At 46.4% G+C, this 12,671-nt stretch overlaps 1 long non-coding RNA gene across 1 annotated transcript; it reads left to right on the forward strand.

The window, feature by feature from the left end:
- Positions 1–1,973: 1,973 nt before the first annotated feature.
- LOC138807872 (uncharacterized) lies at positions 1,974–7,953 on the forward strand. The gene is made up of 4 exons (XR_011366318.1): positions 1,974–2,068; positions 4,759–4,954; positions 5,786–5,918; positions 7,786–7,953. It is a non-coding gene; the product is annotated as an uncharacterized lncRNA (long non-coding RNA).
- Positions 7,954–12,671: the final 4,718 nt, after the last annotated feature.

Genomic DNA, 12,671 nt, shown 5'->3' on the forward strand with positions numbered 1-12,671 from the left:
CCCACGGCTGGAGGAGACTCTCCTCCATCCCCCTCCACTCCACACACCAAGCAGTTGCATGGTGACACTCCTGTGTGTATGTGTGTTTGTGTTTGTGTCTGTGTGATTGTTGGGGATAACCACCTCTCAAGGACTCAGAACATAGCACCCTTTGGGATGACTCAGCACACAGCACACTTCCAAAATCAGCACAAAGCACCCTGTGTAAATGACTCAGCACACAGCTCCCCTTGAAGGACTCAGCATGTAGTATGCTGAGTACTCTACCCAGCACCCGTTGAAGGAGGGAGTCTATAGCCCACAGTGTAAAGGACTCAGTGAATGGCACCCTTTGGGATGACTCAGCAAACAGCATCTTTTTAAGGACTCAGCATATAACTCCCATGAGGGAAGGACCCAGTAAATAGCGCCCTGTGAAGGACTCAGCACATAGCTGTATGTCACAAGTTCAGCTGTCATTAGAATTAGGGTGCTTTCTTCAGTATCACCATTCTTCAGAAACACTTCACAAATCCTACCAGTTCACATTTAGACAAGCTGTGTTTTATGAGGGAAGTCAGCTGGGGGTCTTTAACTAAAAGCTTGGGGGCCCTGTCCCTGAGCTCTTTGGTTCAATGCTAGAGCTCTAACACTTGGAGGCACAGATCCAATTTTGTTTTTTGGGGTTTTTCTTTGACAGGTCTTATGGTGATAAGTAAGGCCAAGTTAGGGTATCCGTGGGCAAAGGCTCTTAGCTCAGCCTGGAGCTGACCTCTCCCTTCCCTGTTGCCCTGGAAAGCTGGGCCTCCTGGAGCTCTCTGGGCCTAGGGTGGAACAGACCTACTCAGGCATCAGCAATCAGGGTGAGCAAAAGTCAGCTTGGCCCTAGTAACTTGCCCATTTTGAACTCTAGAGGATAATGGCATGAGACCGCATGTTCCGTGTGTGGCCACCAGGGGGCAGGAGTGGCCCACAATAGGGATTGTACTTGTCACTTGTGTTTACTCTTGCTTCCCTGGGGCCCCCAATCATGATTCAAAGCGACCATGGACAGCAAAGTCCTTGAGACTCATACCTACAATTAACCATCAAAAAGGAAGTGGGGCTGCACACACACACACACACACACACACACACACATACACACACACACACCACATGAATGCAAAATCAGAGATTTCTACACTGCAGTCTTTGGGTATTCTCTACTTTTTCCCCCAGTAAGCCTGGTGGCTGCTGGCCCAGGTGTTTGGTGCATACAACATCACCTGGCATCTTCAATTTTGGAGGAACAGAATGGCTAGAAGGTCAACCTTCCCCCATCCCGGCTCCTTGATTGGGTCATCGTCTATCCAGGCCCTTTGGGGCTCCTTTACAGACTCGCCAAGATGCCTTCAAAAGGCATCACATACTGGGCACTGGTGGCTCATGCCTGTCATTCTAGCTACGCAGGAATCTGAGATCTGGAGGATCATGGTGCCAAGCCAGTCTGGGCAGGACAGTGTATGAGACTCTTATCGATGAACCATCAGAAAACAAAAATGGCATTGTGGCTCAAGTGGTAGAGTGCCAGCCTTGAGAAAAAGAGCTCAGGGACAGCACTCACGGCCAACAAAAAGGAGAGGCATTGCATGCAGCCTTTGGGATTGGCATGGGCCAAATGTAATTGGAATTAATTATAATTGGAATTAATCAAGTCCTCCAAGACAAAGCAGTACCTCCTTTAATCCTGTGCTCCTCCATCGTCTCACCCCCTGGCCTTGTTCGTGCTTTGGGTCAGCATGGTTCTGGCTGGATGGGAGGGCTCCAAGGAAGATCCCAGAGCAATCACCCCACCTCCTTCTGCCCTGCTCACCCTGATGCTTCTGCTCTTTGCCATAGACCTTCTTCCTGGAATCCATCCATGAGGTCATCACCACCATCATAGTGGTGAGTGGTGGGTGTGGCCTAACTAGGGGCAGTCAGAGGTGGAAGTAGGTCTGGGACTAGGAGCTTCCACTTTGGGTGTGGGCTGAGGCCTGGGCTGACTTTTATTTCATCCTGACCCTTGCAGTGGTGGGGAGACAGTGTAGACTTCACATTGAGTCAGGTAAGATTGGAATCTGGAGGACCACTTGTGTGGGGAAGGATGTGGGACTCAGGGGGCCACTGTTGTTGGTATTTTCTTGGGACTCCCCCCTCCCTCTCTCATCCCTCAATGGTAGAAGAAAAACTTCAACTCAGGGTGTGGGAAGAGGGGGCAGGGGAATATTTTGGGTTGAACCAGACTTGTGCTTCATATTCATCCTAGCCCCTACTTCCTATTTATCTGAGGAATGGCCATATGGGTTTGGGAGGGGGAAAAATCATCCTAGCTGAGAATGTGGATCAGTGGTAGAGTGTTTGCCTAGCATGCCAGAAGTCACCAATGGGCCACCAATAGGCCATTAGATGTCCCTTGAGTTTGGGCCAACTCCCTTCAGCCTCTGCCCTACCCTACCCCCAGTTTAACCTTCCCGTTGCCCGGCAGATGGAGGCCTGAGAGAAAGCCACTTGGTCACCTACTTCTGGTGGCTAACGCTTTTGAGAGTCAGTATGTCACATAGAGAGTCGTCATCTACATCAGTCTACCGGAGAAAGTGAGAAAGCACTCCTCACTTGAGCCTGGAAGCTGTGGGCAGATCTGGATGTGGGGCATCTGGGGCAGGACCTGCTCCTTGGGGGAATCCACTATGGGGTCGGGAACACTGACCTCTCCTCTGGCAGTTTCCATGCTGTCTTCAAGTTGCTTCTGAAGCAGTGTTGGGGAGGGGGATGGGAGGCTCAGCCTGTGCTGGCATCTGGAAACTGCTGTCTGTGCTCTCCCTGACTAGGAGTGACAGCAGCTCCTCAACACTATCCTCTTCTCGATCTTCTCCTGAGACAGCCAGTGCATGCACTGGGCTTTTTCCCAACATAGCTCATTCAGGAACAACATCTGCTTTTTACACACCATGAGGGACTCCTTGATAGTTTGGATGTGTGCCAAAAGCTGGCTGCATCAATGCTGGAGCTCACCTGCTGGACTCTGGAAGTCCACCTCATCAGGCAGGTCATGGATGAGGGTCTGTGGCTCCAGCTCAGTCTGGCACTGAGCTGCTGGGTTGGCCATGGGGTGCCTGAAGCTAGCCCACCATTCTTGGGTCAGGAGTTTCCCCCTGTGGATCTCATCCTCCAAGAGCACTCTCAGAGCCATGTCACTCTTGGTCTGGGGAACCTCTCCATCCTGTGTGATGGTCACATGGGGTGGGGGGGATTCACCTCGTTACCTTTTGCTTCTCCAGGGCTCATCCCTTCCCCTTCCCCAGGGAAAGCCAGGAAGCTCAGCTGGGCTTGCAGGCATTCCTCCTGTGATCTGGTGGCTTCCAGGCACTTGAGAGTGTCCTGCCACTTCGGGGACACCACCTGGTCCCTCCAGTTTGTTGAGCCCTTCACTTGCATCAGCTGCTCCAGCAGCTGGATCTGCCTCTCTAAGTGCTGCTGCAGGGCCTCCTTCTCAGACCACAATCGCTCATTGGAGACAATGTGCCATTCACAGGAGGTTCTGAACTCCTGCACTGGCCCAGGGACTGCTCCTGCTGCTCCTGAGCTGCTTGGCTCTCTCTCTCTCAGCCACCACTATCCATTTCTCTATCTTCTTCTCTGAGCAGTCCTACTGCTCCCGCAGATGTTTCTTCATCTGCTGCTTTGTGTCCAGGATGCTGGCAAGCTCCTCCTTCTCACTACTCATCCGGTGGAGAGTGTCCCACAGCAGGGCCAGCTTTTCCTCCGGTTGTCTATCCCACACACATGCACATCGTGGGGTCTCAGGGGTCTCCTGCTGATCCTAGGCTTTCTCCTCCAGTCTCTGCAGTTGCTCCTACTGCTCCACGTTCTGAAGACGGAGACTGGTTTTCCTGGACCTGGATATGAAGTTGTTCCTCCAGGTTATTCAACTCCATCTTCAGTACCTAATGCCCTCCAGCGCTTGTTGGAACTTGCATATTCTCTTCTTCATGTTGCTCCTCTGTACCTACAGCACTTCCACCTTCTGCTGCAACTCTGTGTTCACTTGCTCCAGGTCATCAAAGTTTCTGGTATTTTCCTCGAGCTGAAGGATCACATCATTCAGCTGTTTGAGGAACATTTTGGTCTTCTCCTTTGCAGCAGTGACCAGAGAAGCCACTATCTCCAGCTCTGCCACACCCCACTCTGTAGCTTGTAGGCAGCTGGTGAGAGCTTCATGCTCCCTTTCTCTGTCATCAGCGGCCTACTGCACTTGGGCCAGTGCACATTGTAAATCGCTTTCTGCCGAAACCAACCACTGTATGGGTGCCTTTTGGATTTCTACCTCCATTTTTGGTGCTGCATGTATCTGGTCTATCTTCTCCCTCTCTTACTCCCATTGACCCTGCGGGTCTGTCTCCCTACTTCAGTGGTTGGATCTTGGCACAGAGTGCCTGGTTTCTTCTTTTCTGTGGTCCAGGGTGGGCATCATATGCAGGTAGCATCTCTGTGGATCCTTGGTGGGATTGGGACCCTTGACACTCTGGACCCTGGTGGCTCTGACTGAGTCCAAAGGCAGGGTAGGCCCATGGTCGGCATCACCTTTCGCTGGACTCTCCATACAATCTCGCTCCCCAGTGGTGTTTGTCTTGGGGATCCCTCCCTTTTTCGTGTTCTTTGTTTTCTTGAATGTTTCAGGTCTGTCGGGAGGATACTGCTGGTGTTCTTGTGGCAGCTTTTTGCCCACAGTTCTCTCATTGATTCTTATTGTTTCAGACATCTGAGCGCCAGGACGGGAAAGTTGGGCTGGCTACATTCCCAGGCTCTAGAAAATCTTCTATTCTCCCACTCACTGACTAGGACATCGTTTCCTACTCTACCTCAAAGTCACCTGGAGTCTCTTGCTCACCACTCAGCGACCTCTACATTCCTCAACTGCTGATAGTGGTGTCACCCAACAGAGGGATTCCAGGTGCTACTGGGAAGCATGTAATATGGGCATGTCCACTATTCTTGGATCCCATTGCTGAAAAAGAACGATGAAAAAATGGGGGTGTGCCTGGAATCCTGGGATGCAGACCAAGTGGGCCTAGTCAACATGACAGCAGCTCCTTTACCAGGAAAGTATGTCCAATCCAGTTGGGGACAAGAGGGAGACCTGCTTTAGCCAGATGGCTGCACAGATTGTTGTGTATGTCTGTTTTTGCCAGTCCTGGACCTTGAACTCAGCATCTGGTCACAGTCCATGAGGTGTTCTTGCTCAAGATTAGCCCTCTACCACTGGAGCCACACAGCTCTACTTCTGGCTTTGTTGGCATTGAGGTTGGACAGGTGTCTCAAGGACTTTCCTGCCTAGGGTTACTTTGACCATGATCCTCCTATCACAGCCTTGTAAGTATCAAGGAGGACTGGTGAGAGCCACTGGTGCTTGGCTAATCATTGTTCGGGATTATGGCTTCCTCAGTAGCCTGCAAGCCTTCAGCAATGCAAGGTGAAGTATGTTTTGGAGCCAGATCACTCAGACCCAGATGGCCATACTGCAAAGTAAGAAAATGTAAAAATGCCATCCTGCCACTTTTTTCTGTGCAATTCCCCCGTTGCACAGGGCCTGAAGTTCTAGGATCCCAGGATAGCTTGTGTTTCCAGCGGCTGCACCCCAGCCTATGGTGATGAAAGCTGAGGCACGGTTACCATGACCTGAGTTCAAGACCATGCTTGGCAAAAAAAGCAAAAAAGCAGAAAAAAATTAGCTCCCTGGCTTGCAATTCACGCTGTTTCTCCTACCTTTGATTTTGAACTTAAGGCCTGGGTAACTCTGAAGCACTGTGGACGAAGGGGAAGCTCACCATGCTTGAAGACAAGAAAGTGAGGCCTGGTCCCTAGGCATGAATTAAAGTCCCAGCCCTGGAAAAATTCTATTTATATATATTGTAAAGGTAAGATTTCTACTTACATATAGATTTTCAGTCCATGTCCTGTTTGTATTGGTTATTTATTGTATTTTTGTTTTATTCATTTATTTTCCATTTTTTAATTGTGAAAATACTGTACATAGGGGATACAATTACATGGGCAAGATAATGAGTACATTTCATATCAAGCATTGTAGCCTCCTCCTTTGTTTCCACTTCCCATCCCTTCCCATGTTCCCTCTCACCCCCCCAACCAATCCTCCCTGCTCCTCCCCCGCACTTCCCCTGCACCAATGTTGTAAAGTTCATTTTTGACATAACGACTTGTACATCTCATTGCTGCAATGGGTCCACCTGTATCCCTATTTAAACGATTAATTTTTCCTGTTCCCCTCCACAAATTATACCGACATCAAATACAGTGAAAGCAGGTGTTATACTGTGGGAGAGGGACGTACAAAGCAACAAAGAAATAATATTATACATGTGTTAGAAACAATCACAAGAGAGAGAAAAATCATTTGAGTACATATCTTAGGGTTCATTTCCCTAACATCACCTTATCTGACCTATTCTGCTTGACCCAGACATATACTAGATATTGCAAATAAGGGAAACCATGGGACCTATGCTTCTTTGGGCCTGGCTTACTTCACTTAATATAATTTTTTCCAAGTCTTTCCATTTCCTAATAAATGGGGCAATGTCATTCTTTCTGATGGAGGCATAGAATTCCATTGTGTATATATACTACGTTTTCTTGATCCATTCATCTACTGAGGGGCATCTGGGTTGGTTCCATATCTTAGCTATAGTAAATAGTGCTGCAATAAACATAGTCGTGCTGGTAGCTTTAGTGTGGTCTTGTTTGTAAACATTTGGGTAAATGCTCAAAAGTGGAATTGCTGGGTCATAGGAGAGTTCTATGTGAAGTCTTTTGAGGAACCTCCATACTACTTTCCAAAGTGGTTGAACAAGTTTACACTCCCACCAACAATGCAGTAAGGTTCTCTTCTGTCCACATCCCTCCAGCATCGGTTGTTATTAGAGTTCTTGATTATAGGCATTCTAACTGGTGTGAGGTGGTATCTCAATATTGTTTTGATTTGCATTTCTTTTATGGCTAGGGAGGTTGAGCATTTCTTCATGTGTCTATTGGCCATGCATCTTTCCTCTTCAGAGAAGTTTCTCTTTAAGTCTTTTGCCCACTCTTTTATTGGGCAATTGTTTCTTTGAGGATTTGTTGTTGGGCGATTTAATTTTCTGAGTTCCCAATATATTTTAGATATGAGATTTTATATTGACTCTGATGACACACATTCCATTCATGATATTGATGACAACCCATCACATAGTATCTAGATTTGGACATGTGTTCTCCATCATGTCTGACACCCAGGACTCTCAGAGAAAAGGAAAACAGCTATCACACTCAGCTTCTTACTCCATGATCCAATTGTTGGCAGTGCTGGGATCTGAACTCAGGGCCTAGCAGACCCAATTCAGACCCTGAATGGGTGTGTCAAAACTGCAACCTCTAGCCAATGAAGCTGCCAGGGCATTTCCAGACCCTGAGATTGAGCTGCAGGAGTGGACAAAATAGCCATACATGGATAGACAGGTGGTAGAACAACAAAAAAAAATATTTGTACATAGTGGCAGAGATATCTACCTAATATTCAATGACATCAACTACATTCCTACTAACTCTTAGGACTTTATTATGCCACCATTGAAGGAATAGTATTCTTTTCATGCTTAATTAACCATTCATTAAGATGAATCATTGTCCTAGGATCACTGCCTCTAATTTTGGACTTGACCAATACACGCAGAAACTTCTCATTCAATCATGCGTTTGCTAACATTTCATTGTTATTCCCATGCATAGGAACAAGTATCTTGGGATCTCCCCGCACTGGTAGGTGTCAGGACCAGGATTCAAGCTCAGGGCCTATTTTGCCGCATGGGCCTATGGTTTCCCTGATGGGCCGTTAGCCTTCTCCAATGCAAGGTGAAGTACCATTTGCAGCCGTGTAATTCAGACCCAGGATGGTCACCGTGCAAAACAAGAAAATATAAAAAATCCATCCTGCGACATTTTTTCTGTCATTTTTCTGTCATCTTTTCCTGTCATTTTTCTGTCAGTTTTACCTGCAAAGTTTTAGAGCCTAGGATCCAAGGATCGGCTACAGGCCCATGGGAGCCCACCAGCCTGAGGTGATCGAAGCTGAGGCAGAGTTGTCATGAACTGAGTTCAAGTCCCATGCTTGGCAATAATAATAATAATAATAATAATAATAACAATAACACACCCTGGCTCAGAATTCTCACCATTTTTCTGCCACCTCTGAGATTCCAACTCAGGACTGGGTAACTTTGTTGCACTGTGGGGGAAAGTGAAGCTCACCATCCTTAAAGACTACAAGGTCAGGCCTAGTCTCAGGGCCTGAACTGAAGCCCGAGCACTGGCAAAAATCATATGCTCACCTACTTTATACATAGGATCTCTCTTTACATAGGGATGTGGAATGCATCATGCATTCAGTGTAGTTATTCTTTTTATTGTGTGCCTTAGTCATGGATGCATTTTGTATTTTATTGTATAAGATGACAGCTATAACTGTGCTGACATGGATGGCAACTGATTCCCATGAATATAGAGTTGCCTATATAGCATACTGCATCCTAGCTGAGACCCAGGACTTTCACAGGACAGAGAAACAGGTGCAACGATTGGCTTCTCACATCAGGATTCATCTTTTGGCAATGCTGGGATCTGACCTCGGGGAATGGCAGGACCAATAGGCGAATGGGTCCAGGTAAGCACACCAGACTGTGATACACTAAGGAGCGAGGCCATTCCCAGGACCTGAAATTGAGCCCCGCGTGGGCGTGGGGCAGGTCGGAGAAGGGGAGCACAACAGTCATCCTTTCATAATCTAAAGGTAGTATGTAAATAAGTACATATTTGTATAGAGTAGGATGGCGACCAGTGATGGAATCCAGTCTACCTTGTGACTAATGATTCTTGGATCTTCCCCAATGCCTCCATTTCATGACTGTGATGATTATGTCCATGTTTCATCAGCTCTTCATTAAAAATAATCTATACCCCATAAGTCCTGCCTATCATTTCCTACTAGCATCAAACTGGAACTACTCATTCAAAGATGAGATCCATCGAATTCCATGACTCTTCCTAGGTCTGGAAATGAGTATCTCAGAATCTCCCACCATTCCCTCAATGCATGGGGGCTGACCAGGATTCGACCCCGGGGCCTACGTTGCTGGGTCGGCCTCTGACTCTTCTGATGGCCAACAGGCCATCAGCCACACCAGGTAACCTTCACTCTGCAGGCCACCGTGTTTGGACCCTGCATGGTCAGCATGCAAAGGAAAATAAATGTAAAAGTGCCAGGTGGAACTTTCCACCGCTTTTATTCCCCCTCGGGGCTTTTATTTTTCCAGCAAGCCCCTGGATCTTAGGGTCCGAGGTCTGTGGGTCCAGAGGCTGCAGCCTAGGATGATCAGAGCTGAGGCAGAGTTGCCATGACTTGAGTTCAAGGCCCGGCTCTGGCATAAAAATAAATAAATAAAAAATTATGAATGAAGCACCCTAGCTAAGAACTCACACTGTGATACTGCTAGAGCTGGGATTTAAACTCAGGTCTGGGTAACCCCATTGCACTGTGGGAGAAGGGGAAGCTCACCATCCTTGAAGACTAGAATGTCAGGCCTGGTCCAGGGCTTGATTTGAAGCCCAAGCACTGGACAAAATAACAAGCCCAACTCTTTTACATATAGGATCTCTATTTACATACAGGTTTGGTATGCATCTTGCATTCAATGTAGTTATCTTTTTTTTATTTTGAGTCTTATTCATGGATGTATTGTTTATTTTATTGAGTATGGTGACAGGTATATCTGTGCTGACATGGATGACATCCTATTCCCATGGCTATAGAGTTGCCTATATACCATTCTCCATCCTGGCTGAGGCCCAGGACTTTCACAGGACAGGAAAACAGGTGGATCGATGCGCTTCTCACATCAAGATGAATCTTTCGCAAGTGCTGGGATTTGAACTCAGGGCCTAGCTGGCCCAATTGGTGAATTGGGTCAATTTGAGCACACCAGCCTGTGAGCCACTATGGAGCTAGGATGTACCCAGGTTCTGAGACTGAGCCCTGGAAGGGAGGATCAATATAATCATGAATTCATCGTTTAAGTACAGGATCTATATTATCATACATGGATGGGTGGCATCTTGCATTCAGTGTACTCGTTCTCTTTATTTTGTGTCTTATGCTTGGATGCAATGTGTATTTTATTGATTATGATGACAGATATAACTGTGCTGACATGGATGGCAACCCACTCCTTTGGGTATAGGGTTGCCTATGTAGTAATCTCCGTCCTCCCTGAGACCCAGGTCTTTCTCAGGACAGGAAAACAGATGGATCGATAGGCTTCTCACATCAGGATAATCTTTTGGCAGTGCTGGGATACAAACTCAGGGCCTAGCAGGCCCAATTGGTGAATGGGCAAAAGTGAGCACACCAGCTTGTGAGCCACTAAGGAGGTAGGCCAGTTCTAGGACTTGAGATACAGCCCTGGGAGAAGGGGATTAGGAGGGGGGAAAATAGTCATGCATTTGTAAGTGCAAGTTAGTATGCAAATAAGTACATATTTTTATAGTGTAGAAGAGATGGAGACCTGTGATGGGATCTACCTTGTGACTACCAATGCTTGGATCTTCCCCGATGCCTCCATTTCATAACTGTGATGATTATGGTCATGCTTCATCAATTCTTCATTAAAAATAATCAATATCCCATGAATCTTGCCTATCATTTCCTACTCACATCAAGCAGGAACTACTCATTCAAAGATAAGATTGATTGCATTCCAGGACCCTTCCTAGGCCCAGAAACCAGTGTCCCAGGATCTCCAGCAGTTCTCTCATAGTAAAAGGGCTGACTGGGATTCATCCTCGGGACCTCCATTGTCTGGTTAGCCTGTGGCACCCCAAAAAACCAGCAGGCTTTCAGCCATGTCAGGTCACCTTCATTCTGCAGGCAGCCATGTTTGGACCCAGAATTGTCACCATGCAAAGGAAGCCCCAGCACTGGACAAGCCCACCTCTTTTAAACATAGGATCTCTATTTACATAACGATGTGGCATGCACCTGGTTTTCAGTTAATCTTTTTATTTTGTGTCTTATTCATCTATGTATTGTGTATTTTATTGAGTATAGGAGGAAATATATAACTGTGCTCACATGGATGACAACCTATTCCAATGGGTATAGAGTTTCCTATGCTTTCTATATCCTAGCTGCGACCCAGGACCCAGCATAGGAAAACATCTGCAAGGTTTGGCATCTCACATCAGGATGAACCTTTTGGCAATGCTAGAAGTAGAACTCAGGGCCTAGCAGAACCAACTGCCAAATGGGTCAACATGAGCACACCAGCTTGTGAGCCACTAAGGAGGTAGGCCATACACAGGACGTGAGATCTAGCCCTGAGGTGGGGGTGGAGCACCATATTCATCCATTCATAAGCTGAAATTAATATGCTAATAAAGGCCTGTTTGTATAGAGTAGGAGATGTGGTGAGCTGTGTTGGAATCCTATCTTCCATGTGACTACCAATTCTTGGATCTTTCCCAATTCGTCAATTTCCTGAATGTAATTATTATTGTCACACTTCATGCAGTCTTAATTCAGATCTTACCTATCATTTCCTATGTGAATCATGCATGCACTTCTCAACTCTTCCCTAGGCCTGAATTCAAGCACCAGTACTGAAAAACAAAACATTTATAGACATTTTAAATATTGGAGTTATATCGCTATATTCATTTTAAATCATGTTTGTTGGAGTGATTCATTATATTTTATTATTATTGATTCATTGATTGAGTTAGCATTTATTTTATGGACTGTGAGTACACCTATAACATTTATTACATTTGTTCCAATCTATTCCATAGCATATAGCTTTGAATACATAACATGCACATCATACTTAAAACCCAGCACTTGCACAGGAAAGGAAAACAGGTGTCACACATGGAATCTTACACCAGGAAGAAACTTTGGCAATGATGGGACCTTGACTGAGGGACTAGGAGGCCCAATTCATGAAGGGGTGAGTGTCAGCATGGCAGCATCTAGCCCATGCAGGTGCCAAGTGGATCTGAAGACCTGGGATCGAGTTCCAGGTTTGGCCAAAATAGCAAAAATGTTCTATGCAGATGATGCTATACAAGTAAATATAAATTTAGATACTTACATACTGCCAGAAATATCTATTTAGTGTTCAATTATACATACTACGCTCCTACGGATTCTCAGGTCTTTAGTGAGGACTCCATTTAATCAATAGTATTCTTTTAGTGCATAATGAACTATGAATTAAAATCAGTCGGTGTCCTGTGATTATTGGGTCTAATTTTCTGCTAGACTGATTGATGAACTACTCATCAAACCATGACATTGTTCACAGTCCTCTGGTGCTCTTATGGAAAGGCAATAGATTCTTAGGCTCCCCAGCCCTTTGGAAGTGGCATGACCGGGATTCAAACTCAGGACCTAGGTGTCCAGGTTGGCCTATGGCTTCGCTGCCAGCCTGCCAGCCTTCAGCAGTGCCAGGTAACCTACAGGTTGCAGCCATGTCATTTGAAACCAGGATGGTCACCATGCAAGGAAGGAAAACCAAGAAACCGCCGACCATCCACAGATCGCGGGTTTTTTTGGTGCTGTTTTC

The sequence above is a fragment of the Dipodomys merriami genome, unplaced genomic scaffold (assembly GCF_024711535.1).
Source record: "Dipodomys merriami isolate MVZ:Mamm:240054 unplaced genomic scaffold, mDipMer1.0.p SCAF_439, whole genome shotgun sequence".
In the NCBI taxonomy this organism is placed as follows: domain Eukaryota; kingdom Metazoa; phylum Chordata; class Mammalia; order Rodentia; family Heteromyidae; genus Dipodomys; species Dipodomys merriami.